Genomic DNA, 12,252 nt, shown 5'->3' on the forward strand with positions numbered 1-12,252 from the left:
AAGCAGGTAGAAGAGTCAGAAAAATCATGTGAGGATATTTTGTTGACTCCAAGGTTTCTACAAATCTCTATAAGCCTCCCAGCCACTATTTTATGAAAATTTTTCCAAGAGGCATTTCCAAGAGTACTAAGTGTCAACATTTATAAATAATATACAGCCTAGGACAGGCTGTGTGTTTGTGAGAATGTGTTAAAGAATAAATAGAAATGTCCAATGTGATGCGTTCATAAATATGTAACAAATGCCCTTCTCTTGCTCCCTGGTAAAAAAAATAGTCATATTTCTTCAAGGCTGCAAGAATTTAGTTTCATCTGTGAGGTGCCAGAATGTTAAATGTGACATTCAATAAACCACCTAGGAAAAGCTAAACAGTGCTAATCAAGCCATTTAATCTTTTGGAGTTAAGAGCTGCAGTAGGAGAATAAAAGGTATAATTAATAACTCCAGCTGGGAAAGTAAGGCAAAGTAAAAACAGGAGCTAAGACAAACATCTGGTCTTTGTTTTATGAAACATTTACCATGAAATCAAAACTTTTTCCATCCTTGTGAAATGTTCAAAATTTCCTGAGTTGCAAGCCTCAACATTGGAAAAAAATTACACCTGCATATAAAAATTAGCTTTTCACATTCACCTGACTCTGCATGTGCAAATAAATGTGTGTGTATATAGGTGTCTGTCTGCCTTTCTGCCCCTATGAGTTTGTTCTAAGATAAACTCACAAATTATATCAAATTTTCAAATTGCTATGATGTTGTCACCTCTTTTTTTTTTTTCATTCATTGTACATCTGCCTTCATGAACAATTAAAGTTTAATGTGCAACAAAACATTTATATCAACCTTGCTTAGCCGCCTTGTGCTTAGCTGCTTTTTCTGCCTGATTTGTCCAGATGTTAGCATGGTGACTTCTGAGTGCTTAGCTCTGTCTTGAGTATGCCCTTCACAGAACTAAAAAAATAAGATTATGCTCACCATTTTTGAAGACAGGGATCTGTGGTAGGGCTAGAATGAAATATCTTGTCAAAGGTCACAAAGGAAATCTTAGTTGAGAGAAGGATGAAGCAGGCTTTAGGATTCTGGCACATGATTTATGAGTCATTAAAGCCCTAATGAAAGACTATAAGGTGAGTTACACAGTCTTACAGCTGGAACAGGCTGAGCTGACAACGGCTGCAGTTGACAGTGGTTACTGGCATAGTTTGAGCGGTCAGGATTTGGCCAGTAGTGTGAGCTCCCATCCAAACAACCTATGCATTGGATTATCCCTCCCTCTCCTCACTGTTACCATGTGAAATTTACTCTTTAAATAGCTCAACAGTATAAAGTCCTACCCATCATTAGTATTTCTAACATTTGTAGCTCTCATCACTGCGATTTTTGCTGGTAGTGTAATAGAGACGGAATTCTGTGTCCACCCCTGTTTACAAGAGCAGGCCTTCTCCTGAAATTCTGTGGTCAACAGGGCCCTGCAATTTATGTAAATTCTGAACATGCTTTTCTTACTCTCTTTCAGTTTGTTGAGAAAGCTGTCTATATATTTGTCACACTTGCACAGCAGGGAATGATACTTTGGCACTCCCTCTATGGGCTCTGCATATTCTAAAGTGAAGAAGAAATGTAGCGCTCCCACTGTAGTCCAGGCTTTGCCTGTCTGTCAAACTGTGGGGTGTGACAGCAAAAACAACATGCATGACAGGGGCTGTGGAAAGATGGAAGTCCAAGGGCGTCTGTGTTCTTGCAGCCAAATGTACCTTTGATGGCCAGTGCTGGACTGGTTTTTTTAATTACATTTCTGTGAAGAAGGTGAAACAGAGTCTGGACAAATTAATGAAAAAATTACTTCTGCATTTTAATAGGGAGACACTGGAATGTATTTCTGTGATGTGTTAAAAATTCAGTCATCTCAGAACCCTAAAGATGGCCATGGTTTGCGTTTGCATCCTAGAAATCCAACTGCAAATCTAACTGAGATAAGATGCTGCAGAAGGAATGAATATTCAGAGTGAAAAAACACTCTGGTCACTGCTAAGACCTATGTGGAGTAATATCTTGAAAGGCACTTTATTAAATTCTTGAAAAGATGCAAAAGTCAGAAATGTATCAACAATAGTGTTATTGTAATAGTGGCCCCACTACCCTGGCCAATGGTGAGCCTGCACCTTGAATCCTGGGTCCAGTTTTGTATCCCTCGTTACAGAAAGGACATTGAGATGCTGGAGTTTATCCAGAGAAGGGCAACAGAGCTGGGGAAGGGTCTGGGGCACAGGTCTGATGAGGAGCAGCTGAGGGAGCTGGGGGTGTTTAGACTGGAGAAAAAGAGGCTCAGAGGAGACCTTTTCAATCTTTACAACTGCCTGAAGGGAGGGTGCTGCCAGGTGGGGGTCAGTCACTTCTGCCAAGTGACGAGTGACAGGACTAGACAAGAAGAAATGGACACAAGTTGGGGGAGGTTTAGGTTGAATCCTAGGATGAATTTCTTCTTCAACCAGCAGGGTTGTCAAGCGATGGACTAGTCTGCCCAAGGTAGTGGTTGAGTCCCCATCTTTGGGGGTATCTTAAAAGCTGCATAGATGTGGCACTCAAATTCATGGTTTAGTGATGGACTTGGCAGTGCTGGGTTAATGGTAGGACTCAATGATCTTAAAGGCCTTTTCCAGACTAAATGGTTCTATGATTCTATGAAAAGCAGAATGTATTGATCAGAGAAATCAAGACAACTCACTGGTAGCTAGGTTTTTCAGTTTGCTGTGTTTCTTAAAACAATTCATTTGGAGTTTCCTGGCACATTAAAATAAATTTTAAAAAACTCCTTACAAATAACAATACTACTTTTCTGTGTTTCTTGTTAGTTTTGGGTTTTTTTTGTTTGCTTGTTTTAATGTAGAAACTGCCAAAATAAATTAATTTCAAGAAAAAAGAAAGTAAATTGAAATTTTGAATCAGTTATGTTGGGATATTTTGACTTTATCTGAAGCATTAAAAGCACTATTCTCCTTTTGACAGGGTCTTTCCCAAAGACAAAATATAATTTTTACTTTTATACTTTTTTTGACCTTCTCTGGAAAGGATGGAACCTGGGGGTTGGTGGAACATGACCATTATCATGCACTGGTCAGACAACTCTGATCTCATGTCACTGTCGTGTCCAGCTACCATAGACAAACAGATTGAGTTAAGTCCTGCAGGCTTATAGGATAAGGTTAGTATGAAATTCCTCCACAAAATATGAGACAGGCTTCCATATCTCTTCATAACTCTTCTAGTTCATCCCCTTCTTTCCTCAGTCACGTGGAATTCAAATCCAGCTTCACAGACATACCTTCCCACCATAATTCCCAAGGCCTTCCCTTTTCCATCCAAGTACAAGATTTGATGGTGCTCCAGAACTGAGTTTTGTCCTCTTTTGGTGCCACGATTTTCCTTACACTGATGAGAAGCCCAAAGTTGTCTCTGTACCTTTTTTTGCAGTCATCCTTGGGTTGCTTGACTGTCTTGTTATATTATACCAGTCTCAGGTTTTATAAAACAGTCCAAACACAATTTCTGCAGATATCCATGATCTGGGGAAAAAAAGTATCTTCACCAATTTTCCAGATCAGCAGCAGATATCAGCTACAAAACTGTTATCACCAGGCAATTCATGAATGATAGTAATCCACAAAGAGTGTTGTTTAGAATAAAAATGATTCAGGAGACCAAGTCAGACAGAAGGTGATCCGTAACCAAGTCATAAATCCCTCCTTCACTGATTGTTAATTGTACATCCTCCAGAGTGACAGAGGAAGAAAGGCAGAACATGCCTGGATCCTGAAAGTCTTGACTTAGCTTTTGCAAGTTTTTGATTGAGTCCAAGTATTTACCCTCAGCTGGATTTGTCTGTGTGACTCTTACTTTTACAAAGTTATTTGTTCTCTTATGAAATAGGGTGATTTGCTTTGTTTGTCACAGCTCCTAGCAAACACCCAAAGAACATATACAGCCTCTGTTGATGGGAAGACTGATACAAATGGTATATAGAAAAATAAACAGTTATTTTTAGCATTTGAGAAAAATTTGTGATGAACTAAGAGCAGATTCACTTGAGTAAATTGGTGAAACCTGTTTTTCCCTTGACTCAGACATGGAATTTGTCGATCCGAGCAAGACTGTGTACCTCCAGGTTTCACTTGGATTGGCATGGACTGAAATACTGCATGGAAGGTGAACCTCTCTATCTTTACTGCCAGGATATAACACTTTGGTTTTTTTTTTTAGTCCTCATCTATTCAAAATTATTTATCTTCTTCTTTGAGGGGTATGTACAAGAGCACTTTTTTTGGCTGAAGTGCACCCTCTAGAAGCTGATCTGAAGATGTACCCTTGTACATTGTGTGCTGGACTTGACATTGAACAGAGTTCTCAGACTGCTGAGAGCTGGATCCCGTTCAAAGCAAACTAAACCTAAAGACATATGCCATAAGCACACACAACCTCCTGCCATCACTAATGGGAGTTCAGTCAGCAAGCCCCGATGGGACCCCTCTGTCCCACCCCCCGTGGTGAGAGCCTGCTTGTCTCAAGGCACAGGCGGCCGAGGGGGTCCTGGAGTGGATACAACACGGACTCAAAGTATCTAGACACAGGAGGCTCAAACTTGCTGGAATAATCCCGGGTTTATTGTCTGTCGTCCATCCGGGGCAAGAGAGAGAGCGAAATGCTCTGGGTCTCATCTCTTATACCAGGGGGCAGGGGTGATTAGGGGATGCAGGGAGGTCACAGCCAATGGGAAGGGGGAAGGGAAAGAAGGTTTTCAGGTAGGAACTAACATTACACAAACCAGAGGTGAGTTTTACCCTTGGGAGGTACCAAGATTTTTAGATGCACTACAACACCTCACCCTTTTCTGTTATACAAAAATGAGAAACATGGATTTGAGTAAGAGGTAGGTTATTTCTAAAAAAAGGAAACAGAATTTTTTTAAAAACATATTCACAGTTACAGTATGCAGGTCAGAGGCTAGAGAGGTTTCTTCTTGCTCTCTTCAGCAGCGTCTTCTCTTGGAAGCGACAGCCACTTGCTTCTCTTCTCTTCTTGCTGGTGCTGGATTCTTTGGAACAAAAGGTTTTACCCATTTCTGAGGAATCCATCGGGGGCCTGAAGGGGTGGATACACACGCGTAGCCATGCCCCCAGGTGACAAGTTCATAGGGACCCTTGGTTTGCCAAGTTTCAGGGTCCCTGATTAAAACCGGTGGATGCTGTGACAATTTAAACTGATTACCACTGTTAAAATGCCGAGTCACAGGAGGATTCATGTTTTCAAATGAGCAGTTTAGGAAGTTAATGGTAAACAGAGCTTTACAGACTTTCTGTTGGGGAGACATCCACACTGCTTCACTACCTTGCCGGGCTAGGACTTGTTTTAGCATCTGGTGTGTACGCTCGATTACTGCCTGACCTGTGGGGGAGTGGGGGATGCCAGTTTTATGTTCCACTCCCCACTGCTGGACAAATCCCAGGAACTCCTTGGATTTATACGCTGGGCCATTATTGGTTTTAATTTCTTTAGGGATTCCCAACATGGAAAAGGCCTGTACTAAGTGTTGTTTAGCATGCACAGACTTTTCTCCTGCATGAGCAGAGGCATACACTGCTCCTGAGTATGTATCAATACTCACATGTACATACTTAAGGCGGCCAAAACTGGGAATGTGAGTGATATCTGTTTGCCACACCTCACAGCTCTTAAGGCCTCGGGGATTAACCCCGATGCCTAATGATGGCACTGCCTGGAGCTGACAATTGGGACAGGTAGCCACGATGGCTTTAGCCTGATCCCGTGTCAGCTGGAACTGACGAATCAGTCCTGGCACATTTTGATGGTATTGCTGGTGACTTATTTTTGCCTGCTGAAACACATCAGGGAGACATACCTTTTCAGCTGGGGCAGCAAGGGAATCAGCCTTCCGGTTCCCCTCAGCGATTTCACCTGGCAACGGGGTGTGCGATCTTATGTGCATCACATAGAAAGGTTGTTCTCTATTCGAAACCAAGTAAATCAGTTTTGAAAGCAATCTAAAGAGATGATCGTTCTCAATGTCTTTGAGAACTGCCTGTTCCGCTCTGGACACCACTCCTGCTACGTAGGCTGAGTCAGTTACCAAATTAATTGGTTCTGGAAATTTCTCAAAGGCTCTCACGACCGCAGCTAGTTCAGCTATCTGGGGTGACCCCTCCACAAACTCAACATCAGCTTCCCAAAGCTGAGTCTGTGGATTTCTCCAAGTCATCACCGACTTGTGGGATGTCCCAGATGCATCAGTGAACACTGTGAGAGCTTTGAGTGGCCTTCGGCTCCTTTTCTCACGAGGAATGAGATGGAATTCCTCATGAAACAATTTGTGTGATGGTGCATGAACTGAAATTTGCCCACTATAGCTGTCCAGAGCTAACTGGAGGTTAGCATTGCTCTGCAGCAGATGCTCAAACATCTCTTTGGTCAGTCTCTCAGGGGAGTTTTTGCCTTCTCCAGAGAGCCTGACTGGGAGGTGAATACACATAAAGTCACAACCTGCCAGTTCCCGCAGCCTTACCCTGGCCTTTTGAATCAGCTGAGCCATCAGCTCTTGTGGCTTGGTGATAGTTTTGGGTCTTTGATGGGAGAGGAAGACCCACTCTATGATTAAGAGTGCATCTCTCTGCCCCTCGGCCCATTGGAATATTAACCCATGCAGGTGTGGCAATTTCCCCAGGACAATAAATTTGAAAGGCAGCTCAGGTTTGAAGCGGTGTGCCTGTCTTTCTGTCAAGGCCTTTTGTGCCTTTTCAATTACAGTTTTTGCTTCTGGAGTCAGCTCTCTGGGAGACAGTAATTCTCTCTCCCCTTTCAATAAATTGAGTAGGGGGCTCAGGTCCTCATTTGTGAGACCTAGCCATGGTCTGACCCAGTTTAGTGACCCGCATAGAGAATGAAGATCTGCTAGAGTTTTAGGATTACCAATAATTTCCAATTTTTGTGGAACAACAGTCCGTGCAGTAATTTCCAGGCCCAGGTATTTCCAAGGTGGCATCCTTTGAACTTTGTCTTCCTGCAATTGGAATCCAGCAGAGGTTAAAACTTTAACCACTAGGTCAAGGGTGTCTTTCAGTATGTTGTTATTGGGACAGCATATTAAAATATCGTCCATATAATGCAAAATGATAGCCTCTCTCTTTTCAGCACGCACTGAGGACAGCAAAGACCCCACATACCACTGGCAGATGAAGGGGCTGGCTTTCATCCCCTGAGGTAGAACTGTCCAGTGGTACCGTTTCATTGGAGCTTCCCGGTTAATTGTGGGAATGGAAAAGGCAAACCTTGGTGCATCCTCTGGATGCAGGGGAATTTGAAAAAAACAATCTTTAATATCCAGTACTGCTAGTAGCCAATCTTGTGGTAGCATGGTTGGGGATGGCATTCCTGGTTGGAGAGATCCCATGTCCTGTATTTTTTTGTTTATTTCTCTTAAATCTTGAAGGAGACGCCATTTATCTTTCCCTGGCTTTTTTATTACAAACACCGGGGAATTCCAAGGGCTGGTTGTTTCTACTATGTGTCCTTTAGCCAATTCTTCTTCCACTAATTTTTCTAGTGCCCCAAGTTTTTGTTTGCTGAGAGGCCACTGGTTCACCCAAACTGGATCATTATCTAGCCAAGATAATTTTTGGACAGGACGCTCTACAGTGGCCTCTATCAAAAATCCTGAGGTGTCTCAGGGATTGTTAGTTTTACCCCCCACTGCGACATGGTGTCTCTCCCCCACAAGGGGCACTTGTAGTCAATAACAAAAGGTCGGACACTAGCTATCCTACCGTCTGGACCTTCGATCTGGACGATATCTCTAGCAATTTTTGCCAGTTTCATCCCTCCAACACCCTGTATTTTTCCTGCCACTGGTTGTAGGTCCCAATGTCAGGGCCACACCTTTTCCGGTATGATGGTCACGTCTGCCCCAGTGTCAATTAACCCTTCTACATGGAGATGTTCTGATTTATGTGTTAAATTGCATCCCATAATGGGCTTGTTTTCACCCACTACTTCTGCCCAGTAGACTCCCGGTGCTTTGTCATCTACTGGGACTTCTGTTGGAACAGGGATTACCTGGGCTATTACTTGCCCTTTATCTACATAGAAAGGTGGTTGGGGGCACCTAGCTAAGAGAGTGAGGTGTGTAAGGTCTCCCGTGATTGTCATGGGAGCCACCTCAATCTCTATTGGTGTGTGTGCTGTGTCTCCAATAACAAAATACCTACTATCCAGTCCAGCCAAGTCTTGTGAATTATCCTGCAAATCTACTCCCACGACAGTCCAGCGGTCAGATCTGAAACAAAAAGCTTTAGAAGTTACAAGTCTGAATCGCTTTTGCAGTTGCCAGACCTTATTAGGCAAACGTTCCTCACAATTATATTTTTGCAGTCTCCCACCCTGCTCCCTTTCCTCCCCTTTTCCCATTAAAACAGAGTCTTTTTTCTGCTGTTTCCCTTGTTGCTGGGTTTGAGGACAGTTCCTTGCAAAATGTCCTGGCCTCTTGCACTGGAAACAGACAATGTGCTGCAGCTGTCCTGGTGACATCTGTGGCTTGTTCATTCCTGGTGTCACTGCTGCTACTGTCCTTGGGTTGTCTGGTTTCTTGTCGTGTACACTGTACAAGTCTGCTTTCTGGGCACACGCTTCAATCATATCTGCTATGGTGGGTGGAGGGTTGATAGGAAGACTCAGAATTATTCTACAACAAGCCTCGTTGGCATTTCTTTGGGCCATTTCTTTAAGCAGTTCCGTCTGGGCCACTGGTTCTTTAACTTGTCTCTGTATCTGTAGTCTCAGATGATCTACAAACTGTAAGAAACTCTCACATGGAAACTGGTTAATATTAACATAACTGACTTGAATATCAACTGTTGGTAATTGGTTAAAAATGTTTTCAGCCACATCACAAACTTTATCTGCAACAGACTTTGTTAATATTTTCACTTGATCAGCAGGATTAATCCAATTTCCCTCCCCACATAAATGTTCTAAAGTGATTTCATTGTTCTCTGTATCATGTGCATTTTGATTACTTTGTTTGAGTTCAGCTAGGAGTTTTGTTAACGATCTTTTCCATAAGCTTTCCCAAAGATCATATTCAGAGGGAGTTAGCAAACACCGAAATAAATCTTTAATATCTGCAGGAATTAAATCCTGTGATTTCAATGTAGTTCTTATTATTCCCCTTAAGACTTCACTATCACGACCAAAATAATTTTTAATTTTACAAATATCTTTGATTACTTGATAATTGAAAGGCTGATGTTGTAATCGCATTGCTCCTCTGCTGTTACTGTATACTACAGGGGCTGCTGTTAGCATAACTTCATCTTCTCCAGGGCTGGCATTCCCTGGGCTCCTCAGCCCGCCCCCGCCCATGCAGGGCTCCGAGGTGCCTGTTCTTTCCCCACACCTGTGGAGAGACACAGCTCCTGCCCCGCAGGAGCCGGGCAGGGGGCGGCCCCCCCTCACGCCGGGCCCCGGGGTTCCCATTCCCTCATGGGGCCTGTGGAGAGACCCAGCCCCACCCCTGCAGGAGCCGGCACAGGGCCCGCGCCCCACCACTCCAGGCCCGGTAGGCAGGCACCCCCCCATCGGGCAGCAGTGCCGGGACACCCCTCCCCCTGCCCCTCTGCAGCAGCAAGGGGTGTAACTATCTCCCTCCCCGCTCCTCCTCCCCGCGGGACAGGGGCCGGAGGGATAGGGGATAGGGTTACAGCCTCAGGGGACAGGGTCATAGGGTGGGGCCAGGCAGGGCTGGGGGGTGGTGCAGGGTGGAATGTCAGGGGGAACAAAGGGGTTGTGATAAGGGCTATGGGTGGAAACCGGTGGGTGGGAGGGATCATGGGTAGGAGAAAGGGGATACACAGGGGAATTCACCATGTGGCCAGGTAACATGCGGCCAGTGCCATCTTGGCTCTCAGCCATGTGGGGATAGGAAGATACATTTTCTATAACACTGCAGGGGTATAGGGAGGGAGCCTTGATGGCTTGTGAGGCAGGACTGGGTGACTGAGACACACCGGACTAGAACTTGTATTGCTTGTCTCGGGTATCTTTTTCATTGGGGGAACAGAGGTTTTGGGGGAAAAGTTAGGAAAGTTAGGTGGATACTGCGGTGCTTGTTTGTTTTCCGTTTTTATTTCTCTGTTAACTAATTCTTTTCGAATTAAAAGAAAAACTAGGAGGAATTTCAGGGCAGATTTGTCTCCTCCTTCTATTTTTAAGGTTAATAAATTTCCAATTTTATCCCAGGCAGTTACTGAATCTAATTTCAACAATTTGATGTGTTTACTTTGCTTAGTCAAATATGATACAAACTGTTTTATCTTATGTTTTGAAATTTTTACGTTTGTGGTTTTTAAAAAAATTCTGTATTTGTTGTGTATGGCTCCTTTCTTGTGTGCAGAGCCGGGATCCCATTTTGGAGGTCACAGCAGCTCTGCACACAATCTGTCTATTTTCCCTACCACAGAAAACAAACTTGTACCAAAAGGATTACAATTAAACTCACACTCTACAGGCAGCAAGGAGAATTCCCTCTCCCCCTCCTCCGTCTCTGCCCATGGCTGGGGGAACCCCACACGCTTGGGGCGCTGCCGCTGGGAAGGAGTTACACAGAACACAGTTCCCCCCGGGTTCTGTTTCACTCTCCACCCCTCCCAGCCCGGTGTCGGAGTTCAATCTTACCTTTTTCTGTCATTTTCTGGCGGTGGAAAGATACTTGTTGCCCTGGAATCAGTCCTCTGGTGCTGGAGGATTTTCGACTCCTTTTCAGAAACTTTTTTTGCTGTATTTTTTAAACTGCATCCAAAGTCTCCAAAGAACGGCTCACCCTGGCTCAAATAAACCTTTGAACGTGGGCTTGTTCAGCCCCTATGGTCGGGCGCCACTCTGTTGTAATCCTTCTCCCCGATGGGACCCCTCTGTCACCTTCACCCCGCGGTGAGAGCCTGCTCGTCTCTGGGCACAGGCGGCCGAGGGGGTCCTGGAGTGGATACAACACGGACTCAAAGTATCTAGACACATGAGGCTCAAACTTGCTGGAGTAATCCCGGGTTTATTGTCTGTCGTCCATCCGGGGCAAGAGGGAGAGCGAAATGCTCTGGGTCTCATCTCTTATACCAGGGGGCAAGGGTGATTAGGGGATGCAGGGAGGTCACAGCCAAGGAGAAGGGGGAAGGGAAAGAAGGTTCTCAGTGTGATAAATGTAACCTTGGATAAAAATTCGTGAAAGAATAAATAAGTATATAACTAGATTTATAACAATGTAAAAAGTATATAAAATATAGTGTGGCCGAAGAATTTCCCCAAACCCAGCAGTAACTACCCATTCAGGCGGTAACGACCCTAGGCGACGTTCATCAGCCTGAAAGAAAAAGCAGGACACGAATGATTAAGCTAAACAAAGAAAGGAGCCAGGCCGAGATGGCTATCGACTCCACACCGCACCTGGGCACCCCTTCCTGCAAACCCCAACTGAAGATGCAAACAGGCCGGACAATAAGTGGAAGCCCAGCCGAGATATCTGTCGACTCCACACCGGACTTGGATACTTCACTCTGAGAGCCCAAACCAAAAATGAAATCAAGGAACACTCAAAACTTCTTTACATATGAGGAGACTCTGCCCGGACGTCTATTTGACTCTATTCTCCAACGCCAGGAAATCAATTCATCCAACAATCAAGGACCCTTGGTGAATGGTGCCTGCCTGGAATTTGGCCTCAGGACACAAAATCCCTATAAAAACCCCAGACAGTCTACCCTCCTTCGTGGATTTGGGAACACCTATACCTTTGGGTATAGACCCCTGTCCACCCAGCGCTGCGCTGTTTGTTTTATTGTGGTTTTTCCTCATTGTTTATTTTTTTATAGAAATTGTTTTATAATAAATTGTTTTTTATTTAACCCAAATCTGCCTTTGCATTTATAACATCAGGTAGGAACTAACATTACACAAACCAGAGGTGAGTTTTACCCTTGGGAGGTACCAAGATTTTTAGATGCACTACAACAAGAAAGAAGACTAAGTATTCAAGATAGAAATCCTTTAAATATGTATGTTGGTGGTTCTCAGTACTGTCTGTTCTGTGATCTATTGACCTCCATTACATCCTAATATAGACGTAACTTGTAGATATGGCTGAGAAACAAGCACCCTACAAATACTGACAGTATTAAGATTATCAATTTCATTAGCAGGTTT

At 44.0% G+C, this 12,252-nt stretch overlaps 1 pseudogene; it reads right to left on the reverse strand.

Moving 5' to 3' along the window:
- Positions 1-5,375: 5,375 nt before the first annotated feature.
- Positions 5,376-9,537, reverse strand: LOC106628292 (uncharacterized; annotated as a pseudogene).
- Between the last annotated feature and the right edge of the window lie 2,715 nt (positions 9,538-12,252).

The sequence above is a fragment of the Pseudopodoces humilis genome, chromosome 1 (assembly GCF_049639895.1).
Source record: "Pseudopodoces humilis isolate 2021_Gansu_Grassland_sample_001 chromosome 1, ASM4963989v1, whole genome shotgun sequence".
NCBI lineage: Eukaryota > Metazoa > Chordata > Aves > Passeriformes > Paridae > Pseudopodoces > Pseudopodoces humilis.